The 20,997-nt window shown below is 44.3% G+C and overlaps 2 long non-coding RNA genes across 3 annotated transcripts in view; one reads left to right on the top strand and one right to left on the bottom strand.

The window, feature by feature from the left end:
* Nucleotides 1-20,997, bottom strand: part of LOC309333646 — a 222,008-nt gene that overhangs the window by 139,627 nt on the left and 61,384 nt on the right. The gene's annotated exons all lie outside the window — the stretch shown is intronic.
* Nucleotides 1,461-8,770, top strand: LOC309334190. The gene is made up of 3 exons (XR_014152939.1): nt 1,461-3,050; nt 7,146-7,220; nt 8,252-8,770. It is a non-coding gene; the product is annotated as an uncharacterized lncRNA (long non-coding RNA).

Below are 20,997 nucleotides of genomic sequence, written 5' to 3'. Positions count from 1 at the left end.
ACACTACATTATACTTCATTGGGTCCCTATTAGCTCTCTATTGGATTTTCCAATGTATCCAATTAATGGGGTGCAAATCAGCACCCTAATAGTCCTAGTAGTCCTCAGTGAACACCCATTAGCTCTCAGTTTGATTTCCCGAGTTGGCAAACAAGGCACATTTGACACAAGCAGACAGTGCTGGATCTGTCAGATCGTTGACCTTTGCATCTGAAGCAGGTCACTCCGATAATGAACTTGCCCTAAGCTCCTGCAGCTCATATTCTCCAAGTGCCCAACTCCACAGATTTATGCCCACCCATCAGTGTTATTGCTTAATTGGAAAATAGATTAATTGTCTCTTTCAATGCAGCTTAATTGGATTTGCATTTACACCCTCAGGTCTTTCCCCCATGCAGAGTTCCCTTTCCTATGCATAGAGGCGTAGGAGATAATGGGGCCATCAATCTGGAGAGGAAGATGGGTTGGAGGGGTCTGTGTGTATGTGTGTGTGTGTGTATATAATCTCCCTTCAATATCATATTGATAATCAAGGACAAGATCAAACCCAGGTGTTAAATTAACTGCATCTCTGAGAAGAATAGTCCCTGAACGAATCTGAAACAAAAAACCATGCATATTCCAAACATGACTACAGTATTGTTCCATCTGTTAGGAGATGAAGTGGATTTGCCTTGGGGCATCAAGAGGAAGAAAGTTGAAGGGGAACCCTGGTGTTATTGGATGGGATCCTGGAAATGTGGCTTGAAGCTGCTGCAGAGACTATTTTGGAACTGAGGTGGGCTCACAATCCAAGGGAAGGCAAAAGCTCTACATGGGAACCTCAAGAATCCATGGTAGATAGCAATCCAAATGGTCTTTTTAATAATAATAATAATAAAAATTCTTCTAGGAGTCCATTCCACTGTGGAATGGCTCTTACCTAGGGTTACCAGATGTCCCTGTTTCCCGGGTACAGTCCCCAGATTTGCAAATAAGTCCCCAGACAAATTCCATCCCCGGAATGTCTCTGGATTTCATCTAATGTCCCCGGGAAACACAGCAGCGGCAGTCTCAGCAGCCCAGAGCAGTTGGCTCTGGCTGGCTCCAGGAGCTGCTCGGAAGTCCCCATGTGATGGTGGTGCAGGGGCTCTAAGATGCAGCTTCTGGGCTGCCTCCACCTTCCCTGACCCCAGCAACTAAGCTGTGAAGGGAGGCTTCATGCTGCCTATCGGAGCAGCCTCCCAACTCCTACTTGCATGCAAGCAGGAGGGGGCAGATAGGCAACAGAAAGCCTCCTTTCCCAGCTGAGGGATCCCTGCCCCCTCCTGCTTGCATGCAAGTAGGAATGAGATTGGGGCTGCTCCGATGGGAAGGGAGGCATTGCACTGCCTGAGCCTCACCGCTGCTGCTCTCGGCCCTCCTTCTCCGCCTTCCATGCCTGACCCACCGCACACCACTTCCCCACCACCACCACCAACTCAGGGGCTGCCCAGGCTCATGGAGAAAGGAGATAGAAGCCTCGGAGGAAGGGGAAACATGGCGGTTGAGGTCAAGGCAGCGGCCACCCCTCTGCCACTGCCATCGCTGCAGCATCAACGTCCCGAACGTGTAGTATGTATGTATGTATGTATGTATGTATGTATGTATGTATTTAAAGTGTCCCCAGATTCATTGGAAAAAATCTGGTAACCTTGCTCTTACCACCAGAAAGTTATTCCTAAGGTTTGGGCAGGATCTCCTGCTTTTGTCATTTGAAATGATTGTTTTGTGTCATTCCCTCTGGAGCAGCAGAAAGCAAGCCGGCTGCATCTTCCATGTGGGAGCACTTCAGATATTCAAAGATGGCTATCATGTCACCTCTCAAAAGTGAAGAACAGGAGAGAGATGGTTAACCACAGGAGACTCTTTCAGATTTCAACAACCTTATCAGTGACGGCTTCATTTTTTCCCTGTAAAACAAAAAAACAAAAGGAGACAAAAACTCCAACCCATCTGTGAAAGGTGAGTCATCAGAGTGTCGGTGATGTTTTGAAAGGAAGAGCTAAATTTGGCCCAGGAACTCACGGGCTTCAACACGGATTTCTTTCTTAATTGGGACTAGGTGAAATCTAAGCCTCAATTAGAGGTGGAAATAACACCAACCAAGGCCCTGAAAACTTTAAACAGTTCTTCTGTCATTCCCCACCTGCCTTTTATACTGATTAGTCAATGGCTGATCTAATTAAATGTCAACAAATCTGCATATTACTAAGACCTCCTGATAGGGGGCCATTTTCTTGCACAGCAATGCAGAGGCTCATTTACAGCATAATAAACAAATGCTCAAATTCTCTCCTAAATGAGAAAACATATTTTTTCCTGTTTTCTTCCTTGTTGTTCTTTCGGACAGTCAGGCACTAAAATTAAAACAGGCCCAGTGGGCCAGTCACTGGATGGAAGCTTACAAAGTAGTCAGAGGTGAGATGGAAGTGTATAAAATCAGGGGTCAGCAAGGTTTATCTTGCCTGGGTCGGATCGGTCCCACTGAGATCCCTCTGTGGGCCGGATTGTGCACAGACGTGATTTTTGGAGCCATGGAAGCAAGTCCCCGCGTCGTGCTGCACCAGTTTAGCGTAGCGCATGAGCGGGCAGCTCAGTTCGGGGGTGGCTCATGGGCAGGGCCAAGCGACCTCCACAGGCTGCTTCCAGCCCATGGGCCTTAGGTTGCTGACCCCTGGTATAAAACTATTGGTGAGATTCCTGCATTGCAGGGGGCTTGACAAATGACACTTCCAACTCTTTAATTTCATGATTATGGAGAAAGTGGACAGAGAGAAGTTTTTCTCCATGTCTCTGTGGGAAAGAATATTGCAACCAAAATTAATTTTTAGGTTTTGCCAGATAAGCAAAGGGTTAAGACACATGAAGTTCCCACGCAACTCCTCCATGTAGCTGAAGAGAAAGTATGCTTGTTCTGACCTCTCACCGACTGTTTTTCTTTTTATCTCAAGTATGTGTTTTTTAACATAAGATTCTCCCTATCTTGCTTTCACTGCTGCTTTTTGCTGGAATCAAGTCTGAAAATTTATGTAAGTAAACAACTTTTTTTTCCTTATATTACATATGTCTGTGCAATTCTTTGGTTTAGAGCAATAAAAAGGGGGTGATCCAGTCTCCTAAAGGGCCATTAAAATTATTAATAAGGTTAAGCAACTTTGTCCCAGAGATTTCTACATTTTAAGCTGCAAAGGGACTGCAATTTTAAACTCTGCTAACTGAATGTTAAACTCACATGTGAGTAAGGGAAATAATAAATATGATCTATGTAGCTCAGAATTGTCTACACCGATGACCAAGAATATCAGGCAGTGGTACTTTCCCAGCCCTACCTAGGTATTGAACCTGAGACCTTCTGCATGCAAAGCAGGTGCTCCACCTCTGAGCCACAGCATGTCCCCAGAACAGATGGTTTCATCTGTATAGGTGGTTCATATTCCTTAAATTTGCATTCAGTCTTGATATAGTTCTAATTCACCACCCAACCATGTCTGAAAACTACCTCGTTACCTTTTTAAATAAAATTAAATTAAGTTAAACTTTTCTCATCAGCAGTAGCAGACACTACTGGGGAAATACCTGCTCTAGCTAGCTTTTTATATCTAACCCATTAAAAAGACATATATTTATAACACATCTAGTCCACTCACATTGGCCAACCAGGTGCACATTTTGGACAGGACTTAAGTGCAACAGCAAATTTCCTCACCTGCAATTTTCAGCAGCTGTTTTGCATCTGATAATAGAGGGGGGGGAGAGTCCTGCTGAATCGGGCCAATGTCCTGTCTAGACTAAAATCCTGTTCTGCTTACTCACAGTAGTGGCCATATGCCCATTTTGGGAAATCCGTAAGCAGTATCCAAACACATGAGCTTCTCCCTCCCTGCGGTTTCCTGCATTATTGTCTCCAACACTGGAAAGAGAATGGCTAGTACCGCAGAATCCAAACACCTTGTGGATGTGGCTAAACCAACAGCATGGTGCTCCTGACCCAGTTACATGCTACTGGAACAGGAAAATGCTTTTTTCTGTTTGAAAGGGAAGGCAAGTGGATAACTGCACAGCCTGCTATGAGGCGCCCCCATGTGCCCTACACACACACATAATTAAGTAAAACTTTCAAATGGTTATATGTACTATGAGCGTCTGGAGAGTGAGAGCGTGTGGAGAGTGGGGGCACTAGCTTCAAAATCCTTTACCCTCTCTCGAAAAAAGTAGGGGAGAGTTAAACCACCAAGCTAATTGTTCATGTTTAAAAGGAAGATTTACAGCTGTAGCGACAGCTCAGTTTCTACATTCAATTATTTTAAATTATGCCCACAATTATGTTGCATTAATTTGCGCTGCATATGGTGGGTTGCGTTGGTTTGGGGAATTGATGCAATTTTGAGGCTAAATTGATGTTGCTGCTCCTTGATAGGATAGAGATTGATCGCTTAGAAATTTGGATCATGAAAATCATAATTAATTGGAGCAATATGGCAGTGCCATCTCTCCTGCAAGTCAATTGTCTCCACCCATTTGGAAATGACTTGTCTTGCACTAAGGTCACAGTGACACCCCGCTTCTAAGATTATACATTATTGATGCATTGTGTCACAGGAGTCTGCCAGTCAGTAATCACACAGTTCAAATATGGAGTTAACTCTTTATTAGCAAAAACACAGATATGGCTGAGTGTCAGGCAGCCTAATGAGCAATTGTGCAGCTCATTCCCAGTGGTCTTCCCCCCTTAAAATCAGTTGCCAAGACTGAAGTCCCCGCCTACTGATCAGGGCTTTTTCCAAGCAATTGGAGACTACGCCTCCATACAACCAACATCTCCTCTGCCCTTTTCATGCCTCTTCTCGGTGTCAGCTGTCACAAAATTATGTAATTTGCCTAATTAATTATGTTATTCATCCCCATTCATTTAGTATATGCAATGAAAGCACAATGCAGATGAGGGGACAATGTAATCATTTATGTATTCTTTTGTGGACTTAAAGCAACAACAGTGATTTGTGCTAATGTCATGGAATGAATAAACGCCAGCAATTTCTGATGCCATTTCATCAGAATGCTTTAACAGCTTATTTATGAAGAGGAGGAGGAGCAACTACATTTATAATCTAGCTTTTCTACTGTAGATAAAGATGGCACAGAATGGCTTCCCCATCCTCATTTTATCCTCACAACAATCTTATGACGCCACATTCACAAGAACAGATATCACAATAAATTTACGTTCCTACTTCTCTACCAAGTCTCTGTTTTTTTAATTAGCAAATGTAAAAATGAAAGAGGATGTCAGCACAACCACAGTAACCTTAATGGTTGGGGTAAAAAAATCTCTTTTCTCAGGGTACATCGGGGTCGGCAAACTAAGGGCCGTGGGCCAGATCAGATCCAATAGCCTTCAGGATCCGGCCCGCGGACTGTCCATGGATTGGCGTGGGGATTCTGTTCATTTGGGCTGCACCATTTTTCCCCTGCACCATTCTGTTTTCCCCCCTCCCTCACACACACCACGGCAGCGCCTCCTCCCTCCCTCCTCGTGGCTTCTCCCTGACCTGCCTAGAGGAGGAAGGGGGCTGGGCTGAGCTGGCTGAGCGCCATTTTAAGCAGCCCCTCTCCAGAGCCAGCCCTTTCACACCGCTCATCTTCCCTCCGCCGCTGCCGCTGCAGCCCTGGTGCTCTTGTGGGCCAGAGAGCGGAGTGGATAAGCTTGCTCTTCCTACCCACGAGAAGCAGCAGCGGTGGCGGTGGCAGTGGCAGCCCCTGGGAAGGTAAGTACAACAGCTAGGGTTGGGGGTTGGGAGGAAGACTACTTGCCCCCCCTTGCCTCTTCTTCCAGCTCCCCCCCTCCCGGTGCTGCTTCTCCAGCCCACCACAAGGTTTGAGGGACAGTGGACCAGCCCACTGCTAAGAAAAAATTGCTGACCCCTGGGGTACATCCTTCATTGTCCTTCCATTGATATTTAAAGACCTGCTCAGCCACCTCAACACAGCCAAGGCACACCAAGCAATTGGTGATAGTCTTTTAGACTCCTACCTAGTTTACACCAACAATTGTGACACAGCCACACAAATGATTGACCGTTTACAGAAAGCCTTTGGAATTATTGGCAAGCATTCTCATCAAGCTTGGAAGAAGGAACTGTTCATAGAATCATGAAATTGTAGAGTTGGAAGCAACCCTGAGTGTCATCTAGTCCAACCCTCTGTAATGCAGGAATCTCAACTAAATCTGCTAAGGTCGTATTGAATCCCAATTCTGTCTGGTATGGCATTAGCTAGTCCTTCCAGTTTGCTGTCATCTGCAAATTTTATGTGCATCCCCTCAATACCTTCATCTAAGTCATCTATAAAGACGCTGAACAGCAAAAGGTCCACAACAGAGTCCTGCAATACCCCACCTGTCACTATTTTCCAGGCTGAGTAATCATTAGTACAGTGGTACCTCAGGTTACAAACACCTTGGGTTACAAACACTTCAGGTTACAGACTCTGCTAACCCAGAAGTAGTACCTCGGGTTAAGAGCTTTGTCTCAGGATGTGAACAGAAATCGTGCGGCGGCAGCTGGAGGCCCCATAGCTAAAATGGTACCTCAGGTTAAGAACGGTTTCAGGTTAAGAACGGACCTCTGGAATGAATTAAGTTCATAACCAGAGGTAGCACTGTAAGCACTCTTTGAGTTCAGTCAGTCAACCAGCTACAAATCAACATAACAGTTCCCTCATCCAGCCTACATTTCCCCAGCTTCTCCACAAGCATGTCAAAAACCTTACTGAAATCAAGATACACCTGCGCAAGCAGAGGATATGACTTCACAGAGTGCTCTCTAGGAATCTACAGGGAACTCCATGTGTTGTAACCCTTTGCTCACCTAGCAAACATGATATTTTGACTGGAGCATCATTTCCCCATGAACCCCTTCTCAGGCAAAGGTATAACAATTTCACACACATTTTATTAAACCACCCAGGATCCCAGCTTGGCTTGAAGGTTCTGGAACCGGCCTCTTGGCAGAGGTTTGGTGAGAAGATCAGCAGTCATCTCTAAGTGTGGCATACTGGGTATATGGGATGTTAGTTGCTTTGGCTACTTAATAAGGTTACGTTTGGTATGTCTATCATCCCTGCAGGACCTATAATTATAAAAATAACAGTAATCTTCTCCCACCATGTCATGGCTGGAAACTGCTGACTTGCAAATTGAGGTAAGGAAAACTCCATTAAGGATATTCTGAAAATGCATTTAGAGGCAACAAAGGGTCAAGTATTTTGCAACACTGTCAGTACTGCTGGGATAGATGTTAAGATAGAACAGAGAGGGACAGTTGCATTACACAAACACCATTCTTTCCTGAAATGAAGGAATTACTGCTAGCCAACTCTGATGGCTGTTGGCACCCCTTGATTGTTCCAAATTATGCCAGCCAAGCTCTCATCCACATTGCCCAGGTAACTGATCCAGATGTAAACTGCCTTATATTACAGTTTCGACAGAAAGCACAAGAAGCAAAAGTTGTTACCTTTCCTGAAAAAGAGGAAACTCAAAGTATTGATAGGGGCAATGCTTCTGAATGCCAGTTTCTGGAAAGCGCAGGAAGGGAAAGGGCTCTTGTGCTTGGGTCCTGCCTTTGGCCTTCCCATTGGCACATCTTCTAGACCTCTGTGAGACCAGGAGGCTGTACTAGATGGGCCCCCTTTGGCTTGATCCACTAGCACTAGCACAGAGCTGGAGGAAGCAGTGCTTTTGAATTACCAGTTAATTGCAGGAGCAGAGAGTTTGCTCTTCTGCTTGGTCCCAGCTTGGGGTCTTCCCTTTGAGATAACTAGTTGGCCACTATCAGAACAGAATGCAGCACTAGACACACCATTAGCTTGATCCTGCAGGGATCTTCTTATGTAGGGCACCCTGTAAAGGTAGACTACTAGGCATGTCCTGTGTCTATGTAAAATCAGGGGCCAAAATGGCAGCTCTGTCATTTTGCACTAATGTGGCAGCTTCCAGATCAGGCCCAATGGAAGCCCAACAGAAAGTGCATTGCAGCAGTCCACCTGGAACTTGACACAGAAGCATTACCACATTTTCATTTGTTTTCCCCCATAGCATCCAGATCCTTTGATTGCTAAACCTCTCCCCCCCCCCCACTCCAGTCTGTATACATATATTTGACTGTATTTTAAAAAATATGTAAGCCATTGTTTATTCTGCACTAATTTTAATCTTTCTGTTCACTTACAGCTGCCAGTTCCTCTGGTGTTGAGTTATATCTTACCCATGGGTAATAACTCCTCGCCTTTCTACGTTCTCAGCTATAAATCTCAAAGCACTTTAAAAGGGAGCATATTAAGAGCCGGAGAGAAGACAGCTTTCTACAGTTCATGAATATTAAAATTTGGAGGTTGGAACCCTTTGATGGATTTCCTGGCTGCTCTTTTGCTCCCTTCCACAATTTATGTAGCTTTACATTGTGTGGTTCGTTTCCTAAGAAAAAGTCATAGGAGCGTCACATGGAATCATAGAAATTGTCGTTGGAATGGAATCTGAGGGTCATGGAACCCAACTCACTGCTATGCAAGAGAATCTCATTTAAGGCCCGCTTGAGAGATGGCCATCCAAACTTTGCTTTGAAACCTCCAATGGAGGAGAGAGTCCGCCACCTTCCAAAGGAAGGCAGCCCTTCAGCTGCTGAGCAGCTCTTACCATCAGAAACAGTGTGTCATACCAAATGTAAACAAACTGTGAAAAAAGACTCTATGAATTGAAAGTGGGAATGCTATACTGTATGTACTTCTTTGTTACACAAGAAAATCTTTAATAAAAACTGATTTTAAAAAATAATGGAAATTCTTCCTGGTGTTTAGTTGGAATCTCCTTTCTTGTCATTTAAAGCTATTGGTTTGGGTCCAGGAAGTCCAACTTATCAGTGACCTAAAACCAGAGCTTTCTGTTTCAGCTGGAGCTCACAAAAGTTCAGTTCCAGCACCTCTCGTGTGGGCGCCATTGCAGCTAAAAAACTATATTCCATTCTTAGTGGTGAGAAAAACAGGAGATTGTGCGACGTTTTTGGGTGCACTTCCTCTCACTGATTTGTCATGTCTGTAAGAACAAGGCAGCTCTGACTCTGTCCTTCTCCATATCATCAACCAGCAAAAGGCTCTAGGCTATGAAAACTGGCTCTTGAAACCCCCACCTCTGCTAATGAGGCTCTTCCACCCTCCTCTGATATTCGTTATTCCTTTTATTCCTTTCATTATGTCTAAATGTGGGCCGACAGTAACACAGCTCCTTTTTCACGCTGCATATCTCGTTCCCAATTTGCAGGATCTTCCAAATGCCTGACTTGAATTCATTTGTGCATAATCATTTTTTTCCCTTTTGCATTTGCTTCTATTATAGCTCAGAAGTGACAATTGCTGCTTGTTCAAGGGGCTTATATTTGCACAGTTTGTTTCCATAGATACTTGCAGGTCTTTGGAGGTTGGTATATTGGTATATACATATCCAGCGATGTATTAAATTAGGAAGAAGGAGACTATCAGTGGCTACTAGCCACAATAGCTATGCTCCGTTTTAACATTTTTCATTGGTGCTTTTAGACATCAGCAATGGATTCCTTAGCGTAGTTCTCACTGTTGAGTCTTCCATTGGTCTATATCATTTATTTTCTGCCCTAAACCACTGGTGATATCTAATCCCATGCTGTAATAATTGCGTAAGTGCATCATGCTTTTTTTAAAAAAAAAAAAACCCTACTCACACGCTGCAGCTTACATTCATGACTATTCTAGTTCTTTCCTTGTCCCCTGTGAACTGCCATTTCCACACAATATGGGCTGAAAGGACATTTAGCATTGTAGCCAGAATTGATCACCCCAAAGCAGACCCAATGACATTAAAGGCCATGGCTAGCTTAGATCCATTCATTTCAAGGGATCTACTCTGGAGCATGATTTCATTGCATGATATTTTCAGTTCTTTCTGCTTAGATTCATGGAATTGTGGGGACCTCATGAGTCATCAAGCCGAACCCTCTGCAATGCAGAAATCACAGCTGAAGAATCCCTGGCAGACTGCCATCCAGCCTTTCTTTCAAAAACCTCCAACAAAGGAGATGAGGTAGTCTGGTTTGGTTTGGTTTTTTTGCATCTGTTTCTTATCTGTTCCAAAAGCCATTTGTAATTATCCTCACAAATTCTCCAGATGTTTCTTCAATTCCCATATATCTGATGTACTTTTTTTGTATCTATTAACCAGTTATTCGTATCTAATCCCTCTTCCCTTATATTCCTTAAGAACAGCTGGCATTTAGCTATACTGTAGTCACTTTAAACCCCCCAGAACCTAGCCTTCCAGAAACAGTCAGAGATATATTTCATAGAATCATAGAACTGTAGAATTGGAAGGGACCCTGAGGATCATTCTAGTCCAAACCCCTGCAATGCAGGAATATGCAACTGTGCCACAAGGGGACAACCTGCAACCTTGGTGTTATCAGCGCTACGCTGTAACCAAGTGAGCTATCCAAACTGGCTAATTTGTTTTGAAAGGTTTTATAAATTTATTGCATTTATTAGCTCTCACTTTTCCTCCAAAGAGCTTCAAATGCAATATGTAGAGTTCCCAGTAAGCTACGTGGCCAGGTGGGGATTTGAACCATGGTTGCTCCTAGGTCCTGTTCTAACATTCTAACCACTACAACATGCGGGTCTCTGGTTTTCTATTTTGGGGGCAGATCTACACTCATGGTTTTTAACGCTAAAAAGAGTTAAGGAATTATTCTCATAATGTTCTTTTTTAACTTTCATAATGCGACACCAGAGGGCACTGCAGAGCAACCCCCTTACCAGAAACCAAGTAGAGTAGACGGTGTGGAAACAAAGCAAAAGAGAAGCCAAAAAGGACTCTTCCCTGTCTTGACATTTTAGAACGATATTTCTACTATCGTTCTAATAACGTTTAAAAGGTGAGTGTAGATCCAGCCACCTGAGTTGGATAAAAGTATGTGCTGGTCTTTGCGATATTACCTTTTCTTTTTGCTGTTTTTTAATTGTACATCACCTTGAGATATGGACGCGGGTGGCGCTGTGGGTTAAACCACAGAGCCTAGGACTTGCCGATCAGAAGTAGATAAATAGGTACTGCTCCAGCGGGAAGGTAAACGGCGTTTCCATGCGCTGCTCTGGTTCACCAGAAGCGGCTTAGTCATGCTGGCCACATGACCCGGAAACTGTACGCCAACTCCCTCGGCCAGTAAAGCGAGATGAGCACTGCAACCCCAGAGTCGGCCATGACTGGACCTAATGGTCAGGGGTCCCTTTACCTTTACCTTACACCTTGAGATAATTTTGTATATGATTATTGGTAATTATGATTATTATTCTCTTTCTTTCTTTCTTTCTTTCTTTCTTTCTTTCTTTCCAGATCCCGAAATCCCCCTACCTTCCATCTAGGAATTTTTAAAAACAACCATAAACCTCTTAATGTCTTTCATATTTGGGTCTTGATTTTATATAACGTACCATAATCTGTAATACATTATTCTTTATTCTGTAATCAAGCAATTATATTCATTTTTTTATCCCATTCCCCTTCAGCCTATTTGCTAATACTTCAGGAATGGGGGAACCTGTGTCCCTCCCAATGCTGCTGGACTCCAACTTCCAGCAGCCACCAGCCAGCATGGCCAGTGATCAGGGATGATGGGTGTTGCCCATCGGTAGCTAAAGGGAGGCTAAATACATCTCAGCATTCTGCATGTCTGGATAGGCTTGCCGAAACAAAAATGCTTTAAGCAGGCTCCTGGAAAGAGTACAGGGAAGGCACCAGCTTGCTGTCAACAGGCAGGGAGTTCTAAAGTTCTGCCTCACATTAAGATAAATTTCTTACAAGTGTGGAATAGATATTGTCCAGCAGCTGTAACAATACCAGTTCTGCAAACAGGAGTGACTGAGTGGGCACTTCTACAAATATCTGGAGGGCTGTCCCATAGAAGATGGAGCAAGCTTGTTTTCTGCTGCTCCGGAGGGGAGTACCTGAACCAATGGATTCAAATTGCAATAAATTAAACCTTAGGAAGAATTTTCTGGTGGTAAGAGCTGTTTGGCAATGGAGCGGACTCCCTAGGAAGGTGGCGGACTTCCCTTTGTTGCAGGTTTTTAAGCAGAGATTAGATGGCCACCTGTCAGGGATTCTTTAGCTGGGATTCCTGCCCTGTGGGGGTTGGACTCGATAATCCTTGTGAATTGCAACACAGGACAATCAACATCCAACAAAACAAACAAACAAACAAAAGTAATCCAGAGAAAGTGTTATAATGCAAATACTGCTGTCACTCTAATGCGTAAGTCTTATTCCTGGCATTAATCCAGCATCTTCAGCGAAGAGGCTGTGTTCTTCTGACACTCGAACCAAAGTCATTACTATTTCATAGATAAAAGCTTCTAAGGCCCACTCCTTCAGGACACTCTTAAAAAACACACCACATTGCCAATTGCTAATAGATTGTGTATTTGCTAAACTGTAACTGCAGACACTCAGATTTTCCATCTTTCTTCCGATTAAGAGTTCGTTTTGGCTATGAGCCTGTTTTCAGGCTTTCTGGTAACAACCAAATCTTCCCACCCTCCCCCTCTACTGCTAAAATGACTCTACCCAGGCAGCTCCATAATCCACCTATGGCCAGGAATGAAAATCAGGGAGCCTGTTGGCAGAGAGCAAGAGAGAGAGAGCTGCATCACAGCTATAATAATTTCCTCCTTTCACAAGGAAGTAAAGCATTCTTGAGGCTTCCCAAATCACTACGGGTGCATTTAAAAGCTTTATAAATGGTTCTGCTCCCTCTCGGGGTCAATTTTCCTCAAACAAAAATCTGAAGGAAGCTTTTGAGAGGGTTGTGTGTCATGGCCTCATGAATATTCATGTCACCTCGTCTGTCTTCCCACCATCCTTTCTGCTGGTTGACACACATCACTTTCCTTCCCTGTTACCCCATCTATTGAAATGTAAACTGTGAGCTCTATTGAAATGTAAACTGTGAGCTCCCAGGGGCAGTGACTGTTATGCTGGTGCCTCCCTTCTGGGCTTTCCAGGGGTATCTGGTTGGCCATGGTAAGAACAGAATGCTAGGCTTGATGTGGCCCCTTTGGTCAGATCCAGGCTCTTCTTCAGCTGATCTACTGTGATAGTAGAACCTCTATGCCCAAGGACAGTCTACCTCCAAATGTTAGATGATGGGGAACAGCAGCTGGAGATTTGCTGTTGCACTTGGGTCCTGTTGGCAGGGTTCCTTCTAGAACCTGGGGTTGGTCACTGTGAGGAGAGGATGCTGAACTAGATGGACTCTCTTTGCCCTGATCCAGCAGCCAGGCTCTGACTCAATAAGTCAGAGAGACTACATCAGTTCATTGTGGCATGGGATTTTCAGCAGGAAGATACTTCCTTCTCGGGGACTCCAGGATGCCAGCTAAACCAGGTGAAGGCAGCTGATGGGTCTCAAGCCCTCAGTGGGTTAGGTACTTGCCCTGCATGCGAAGACATGCTCTGGCAAATTGAGCAGATGAGACCAATAGTGGGTCCAACATTCAAGTAGGCAGTTTCTGCACATAGAAGGAAAGTGAAGAGGCCTATTAGCCTGGGAAGGGGACCCATCTAAGAGAAAGAAAACTCTGGACCTAAACATTTTCTGTCTTGTGGCCATAATTATTCATGAGAAAGGCTTTGGGAGTAAATCCTGGGGAACATTTTGTACCCACTGCCTTGTGGGACATCTTATGAGCAGCATAAGGTATGAGCTTATCTTCATCTGTGGGAGAGATCATTGTGTCTCACTGGTCAGCTACTGCCTGCCTTAAGCCAGGCAACCCCTGGTCAACAAAATGCTGGCCTGCCACTGTCCACCTGCTTCAGTGGGTGCTTGGAGCTCAGAGTATCACTTAACAAACTTCTGCATCAGGAAAAAAAGAAAAGAAACAAATCTCCTTGCACCCCAACAAGCTGGAATGTCAGGACCACGTGTCCTGGCTTGTCCACTGACCTGTTGCAGATCAATGGTTCACAGAAGTTGACGATCGTTGACTGTGAGCTGAAATCACTCAATATTGATGTTGCCACTCGACAGGAGACCAGACTCGCTTCAAATGGCAGACTCAGAGAGAAGAACTACACCTTCTGTCATCCAGAAGTACTATGTATTCATGACGTAGGCTTCTCAGTGAGGAACTCCATTATGTCTTTGATAGAATCACTGACCCAGGGCTCAGAAAACTTGCTTTTCCTTTGTCTCTCATCCACCTCCAGCCTGGTTAACATCTTGAGCGTCTGTGTGCTCTGACATATGAAACAAGGACCAGTTCTACAAGGAACTAGACCAGGCTGTCAGGAGGGTCCCAGACTGTGAAAACCTATTCCTGCTGGGAGGTTTAAAGGCTAGAGCTGGGGGCAATCACCACACATGGGGCAACTGCATAGGTCACTTTGGTAGTGGCTCAGGATGTCTCCAGCACTCCACAGATCAGCAATGGTGACCACACACTTAAGGTGGTAGACAATTTTGCGTACCTTGGTACTATCATAACCAGCAACCTCTCCATAGATGCTCAGCTGGACAAGTGTATTGGCAAGGCAGGTACAAGGCAGATATTTCAGGCTTTCAAAACCTTCAATTGGGCCTGGAAATAAACTGGCAACCAGTGCAAATTTCAAAAAACAAGGTCTATACAATATCTACGTAAATGGAACTCCAGTAAGCAGTTGCATTTTGGACCAACTGAAGTTTCTGAGTCATCTTCAAGGCCCATCCCATGTAGAGTGCACCAGAATAATCTCACCTGGAAATTACTAAAGCGTGGAGTACAGTTACATTGTCACTATGTTAATTGACCCTACTCATTCCAAAAGAAAGGAAAACCAGGGGAAATGAGGGAAGGGGAAAGCGTAATTGTATCATAAATGGAATGAAAGCAACAGCAATGGATTCTGTATTTGCTGGACTGTTTTGCATTCCAAACCCAGGATGAGTAACTGAATATATGCAATTCCCACCTCCTGTTTTTCCTCTGAGTTCTCTGACATCCCTAGGACTTCCTGGAGGTAGTGAAGCATTGTTACCCCACATATGGCCAATCAACCACATCAATCAGTGGAACTGGCAATGTTACATGTGCCAAGTACTGGTAATACCAGTTTCACATTTATAAAAGCACAACCTGCACTTTGGAACTCCCTGCCTATTGATATCAGGCAGGTGCCTTCCCTGTCCTCTTTTTGGTGCTCGCTAAAAACATTTCAGTTGTGTCAGAGTTTATTTATTAAATAAATAAATGAATAAATAGTTTTACAGCCAAATAAAGGGGGAGGCTGTTTTCTCACAAAGCAGGGTGATTCTCAATTAAATGAGAACCCCAATGAGCTCCTTTGAGCCTCGGTGGCTGGCTGGCTGGCTGGCTGGCCGGCTGGCTGGACTCCCTTTGCAAGAAGCTGAGCAATCCGATTCAATGACAAGAAATTCAATTATGGTGCCGGCCTGCCACTGAGTCTTGTTCAAAGCATCACAGGCCTGATGAAGCTTAGTAGGAATTAGCCCCAGTCAATGAGACTTGAATCAACTCAATTAAATGCAGATGGAGCTGACAATGGGCCTGGAGGCTCGCCGCCTGCCCTTCTCACCGGGCTCTCCAGAGAAGGCGCAGTGGGGAAATGTGAGAGAGGGGGCAAAGGTGCCATTATTGAATTCATTAGGCCCTGATGATCATCTTGGGGCAGCCCTTCCTTGACTCCCACTCTAAGCAGGAAGCAGACGTTGAATTTATTTGTTGTTGTTGTTGTTGTTGTTTAGTCATTTAGTCGTGTCCGACTCTTCATGACCCCATGGACCAGAGCACGCCAGGCACTCCTGTCTTCCACTGCCTCCCGCAGTTTGGTCAGACTCATGTTTGTAGCTTCGAGAACACTGTCTAACCATCTCATCCTCTCTCGTCCCCTTCTTCTTGTGCCCTCAATCTTTCCCAACATCAGGGTCTTTTCCAGGGAGTCTTCTCTTCTCATGAGGTGGCCAAAGTATTGGAGCCTCAGCTCCAATATTTATTTATTATTATTTATTTACTGCACATACCACCTTTATTTCCCACCTTTTCCTCCAAGGAGCTCAAGGTGGTGTACACAGATCTTCCCCTCTTAATTTAATCCCTACAACAACCCTGTGAGTGGCCCAAGGTCACCCAAGGAGCTTCACTGTCAAGCAGGGAACTAAACTCTGATCTCCCAAGTACTAGTCTGACACTCTAACCACTATGCAACACAGCCCCCAGTCTGAGCCTTGACAAGAGCTCTTGAATTTGGCACAAATCTTCTCCCAAGCCTTTCAGGGGGAGAGGTTACAAAGGACCCCTTATTTGTTTGCTGCTTGCTGTTGTTGTTGTTGTTGTTGTTGTTGTTGTTGTTGTTGTTGTTGTTGTTGTTACAGAACAGTCTGTGGCTTATGCCAGGCTTAGATCATAGAACTGGGAAAGGGCCCTGAGGGTCATCTGTTCACACCTCCTGTAAAGCAGGGTGGTGTACAAAGGTTAGAACTGCATCCATTGCTCTGCCCTCTTTTCCTCTGGTCCTAGAATCATAGAATTGTAGGGCTGGAAGGTACACACAAGGGCCATTTGGTCCAACTCCCTGCAGTGTAGGAATCACAGCGGAACAACCCCTGACAGGCAGGGCTGGCCCACCCATGAGACAAGGTGAGCTGACTGCCTTGGGCAGCAGCATCCACAGGGGCAGCAGATCTGGCCTCCAAGAAATGCATTGTGAACGTGACACCTATGGTGCTCTTCTTGAAGGCAGGATCTGCCACACCCATGGCAGCGCCTCTCCCCCCCCCCCCACCTTTGAAGGAGCCTCTTGGCAAATAGGAGGAGCTGCTGGTTTCCTTCCAACCTTGCTCCCGGTGTAGATCATTACTGCCCTCCCCGTGGCCCCATTCTTGATGTAGATCTTCACTCAACCCTTCTTTTGCAGGAGTGGGGGAGAGTTTTTTTTATTCGCCTCAGGTGCCAGCCCTGCTGACAAGATGGCCGTCCAACCTCTGTTTAAAAGCCTCCTAGGAAGAAGAGTCCACCACTTTCTGAAGTCCGTTCCATTGTCAAATGGCTCTTTACCACAGAAAGGTCTTCCTAATCTCCATGTTAATTGTGCTTTTATTTCTATACAGCTATATAGCTTTCTATGGTATAGATTTCTATGGCAACAAAAGTCTGGACTGCGTGACCAATGCCTCTGCCCCCCACCCCACCCCACCCCCCGCTTCGGTATTTCATGCCTCTTTTCCGTGATGACTCTATTCTAAGCTGCATTTTGCATTTTAATAAAAATACTAATTCTTTAAAAAAATGTTAGAGGCAGTCAACAGGGTCTGTAAGCAGAGTTTCCCAAACTTGGCCCTCCAGGTGTTTTTGGACTACAATTCCCATCATCCCTGAACACTGGTCCTGCTAGCTAGGGATGATGGGAGTTGCAGTCCAAAAACAGCTGGAGACCCAAGTTTGTGAAACCCTGATATAAGGATAGTATGCACCATTCTGCTTGCCCTCCCCCCATTAACACAATTTTAGGTAGATCTCAAACTTGGTGCATTGTGAACCCAAATAACGTTAACAAATGAGACAGGAAGCAATGGGCAGTGAGACTGTGGGTGGGTGGGTGGAGACTATGGGAAAATATTTATTGGATATTTGCATATGCCTGAGACATGCTTACATATCCGGTTAGATCTGGACGTGAGCAGATAATATCAATATCATGTAGAAAATTGGAGCTGTTTTGTAATATCATTAGAATGGATACTGTAATCAGCCTGTTGCCATGGAGATAGGGTAATTCTGAATAGATTGCTCAACCCGTTTGGAATTGAGCTAATATATGAACATGAGTTTATTCTCCAAAGTATTGCAACTCATTTTGGAAGAAAGATGGATGCTGTTTCTTTCTTTTGTTTTTTACTTATAAAAGGTAAGAGAGAGATAATTCTGCAGATTTAGCTTTGCATTAAGATGACAATGAAGGTTTTGTTTTAAAAAGCTCTTAAAACATCAATAACTCATGCTTTAAAAATAATAACCACAGGATTCTAAAATAAATACGAGAAGGCAGTGATGCCTGCTCAGAAATCTAGCAGAATGCAGGAGTCTTAGGGGGGCAAAGGAAGCATCTGTTCATTTTGTTCTCCCAATTTTTCATTTTCCTGTCTTTATATTTAATTTGCCCACTCGCCACATCAACTTGTGAATATTCTTTTTTTTAAAAAAAAAAAAATCACACTAAAATTCCTTCACATTTCTCCTCACATACACATTTCCCCACCAATTTTGCCTACATATTTCCTTTAAATACATGCATTTTGCCAAATTTCCCCCAAATATAAAAATGCATTTTCATAAACAATTTTCACTTGATTAACACATTCTGGTAGAATTCCCAGAGTGTTCTTACAGTCAATCCCATTTCCCAAGAAACTCTTGAGAACTGCATCTCTGAGGATGGGAATAGGGTTGGGATCGTGTCACTTAACAACTCTCAGCACCTGTAATAATCAGCTCCCAGGATTATTTGAAGGGAGACTTGCCTGTTTCAAGTTGTTTCAGTGCTTTAAAGGCATGGTTGTCGCCTTCATTTCATGAAGTGTGGATTGCATAGGCCTTCATTTCATGAAGTGTGGATTGCATAGGCCTGCATTAAAATGAGAACTGAACCAATTTCTTCTCCCTCCCTAAATATTAACAGGATGAGACTCTCTCAAGCCTCCTCAGGAAACACTTTTCCTGTTGTCTTTTACATGGGCTGGGAGCTCCAAAGAATCTTCATGTTTATTAAGCAATTGCCTCAGCAGGTACCCAAGGCACAGTTTCAACAGTACAGTACACTGGACAGCTGAACAACAGTACAACAGTACAGGGTCCAAGCTGGAGAGTCTCTGAGAACAATGCTCAGATGTTGTTGCAGCACAAGTAGGCCTCAGACTGAGCCTTAAATAAGAGTTGTGGCTCTATTGCTCTTGCTAGATCTACCTTTTATAAGAAAAGCCTCTTCATTTAAAGGATCTCAGGGCCAGATGCCAGTGGTGGGGTGGAGTGGGATCAGAGGGAAAAGCAGGCAGAATAATTAGAAGAATATTGTGTGTGCGCGTGCAAACTGGAAAACTAGACTGGTCTGGAAAGAAATCCATAATGGAATGAGACCAAGCAAGTTTCCATGGCTAGCAGCTCTTTACAGAATTAAGCTGGAGGTTAGTCTGTGGCGATGGGGAAACCAGAAATCCTATTACAGTGGTACCTCGGGTTACAGACGCTTCAGGTTACAGATGCTTCAGGTTACAGACTCCACTAACCCAGAAATAGTACCTCGGGTTAAGAACTTTGCTTCAGGATGAGAGCAGAAATTGTGTGGCGGCGCCAGCAGGAGGCCCCATTAGCTAAAGTGGTACCTCAGTTTGAGAACAGTTTCAGGTTAAGAACAGACCTCCGGAACGAATTAAGTTCTTAACCCGAGGTACCACTGTATAACCCTCCTGAACTTTAACTTCAACCCACACTCACAAAACAGCATTGGCATCCCCCAATAGTTTGACATCTTCTGATTTATTTTCAATTTTTTTAATGCATAAAATGATTGGAGACTTCATGCTGATGCAGGTCAAATGCAACTGAGTTCCCTTCTTCATTTTGGACCACTTTGGGGAGCTAATAAATTCTGTAGGCAGTTGACTAGCCACATTCTGTCTATCCAGAGGCGGGGCGAGTGGGAGGTGAGAAACAACATCACCATGGTTACAGGCTCTTTTCCACAGTGGTGAGAAAAACTCATAGTACCAGATGCACATTTATTTGTTGCTTTCGATAATGGGTGTTTGTGATGTGTATGGTGGGGGTGGAGGGGGGAGAGAGAGAGAGTTGGTCTAGGGTGGCTCTTTGACACACCACATTTCACATGAAATTTCTCTCGTCTTCCAGGCTCCACCTGCTACACCAATAGATGAATTGCATGTGACACTGTTTCACTGCCATTACACTGTCCATCTTTCCCTCCCCGCATTAATCAGTGTATAGTCATACCTCATGTTACGCTTGCTTCATGTTATGTTCTTTCAGGTTACGTCTAGTGACGACCCGGAAGTACCTGAAAGGGTTACTTCCGGGTTTCACTGCTTGCGCATGCGCAGAAGTGCTAAATCGCGCTTCATGCATGCGCACGAGCACCAAATCGTGCCACACACCTGCGCAGATATGGCGTTTCAGGTTGCGCTCTTTTCATGTTGTGAATAGATCCCAGAGGTACCACTGTATCCAACCCCCTGTGCTGTGCCAAAAATCCACCTTCTAATTTCTTGAAAGCTTTCTGCACCACCACTTCCAAAAGAGGTTTACAGAGCTTTTGTGGAAATTTGCTCGAGAAAACTCTGTGAGATCATTTCCTGTTGCCCTGCAGGAAGAGGGCGTAGCTATATATGCTCCACCCTGCCTGGTCACACTCTCTTCCTTATTTTTTCACAATGTCTGCAACGTAACAACATCTGCATCTCTGAGCTCCAGCATTTTGAGCCAGGCTTAGTATGTCTTAATAACTTAATTACCATTTTAAGCCTGCCTGTACCAAGTTACTGTACCTGTTATTCTTCAAGACGTATTCTGAGCAAGTAAATGTTATTTTTACCTTTCACAAGCCTGTTTTTGTGTGCTTCTTATTTTAAGGGGGAGAAAGGGGGGAAATACCAGGGAAATCCAGTCTGCCTTAAAGCAGCCTGGGTTACTTATACTAAAAGGCTAAAACTAGCTGATCTAAGCTTCCCTTTAAGCTGCAAAGGGATGGCACTCTGCTGAACTCACATATGCAAGGGAAAAAGGATAATAAATATATCCTCTCCTAGCATCTAATCAAATCCCACAAACAAAACACATCTCTTCTGTATTAGTCTCTACAGCCTCGGCAGCTGCTGTAACTCTTCAGTA

This window comes from Podarcis erhardii (assembly GCF_964252035.2).
Source record: "Podarcis erhardii genome assembly, chromosome: Z".
NCBI lineage: Eukaryota > Metazoa > Chordata > Lepidosauria > Squamata > Lacertidae > Podarcis > Podarcis erhardii.
Note: the sequence above shows the minus strand (reverse complement) of the source record. Positions and strands in the feature narration are given on the sequence as shown.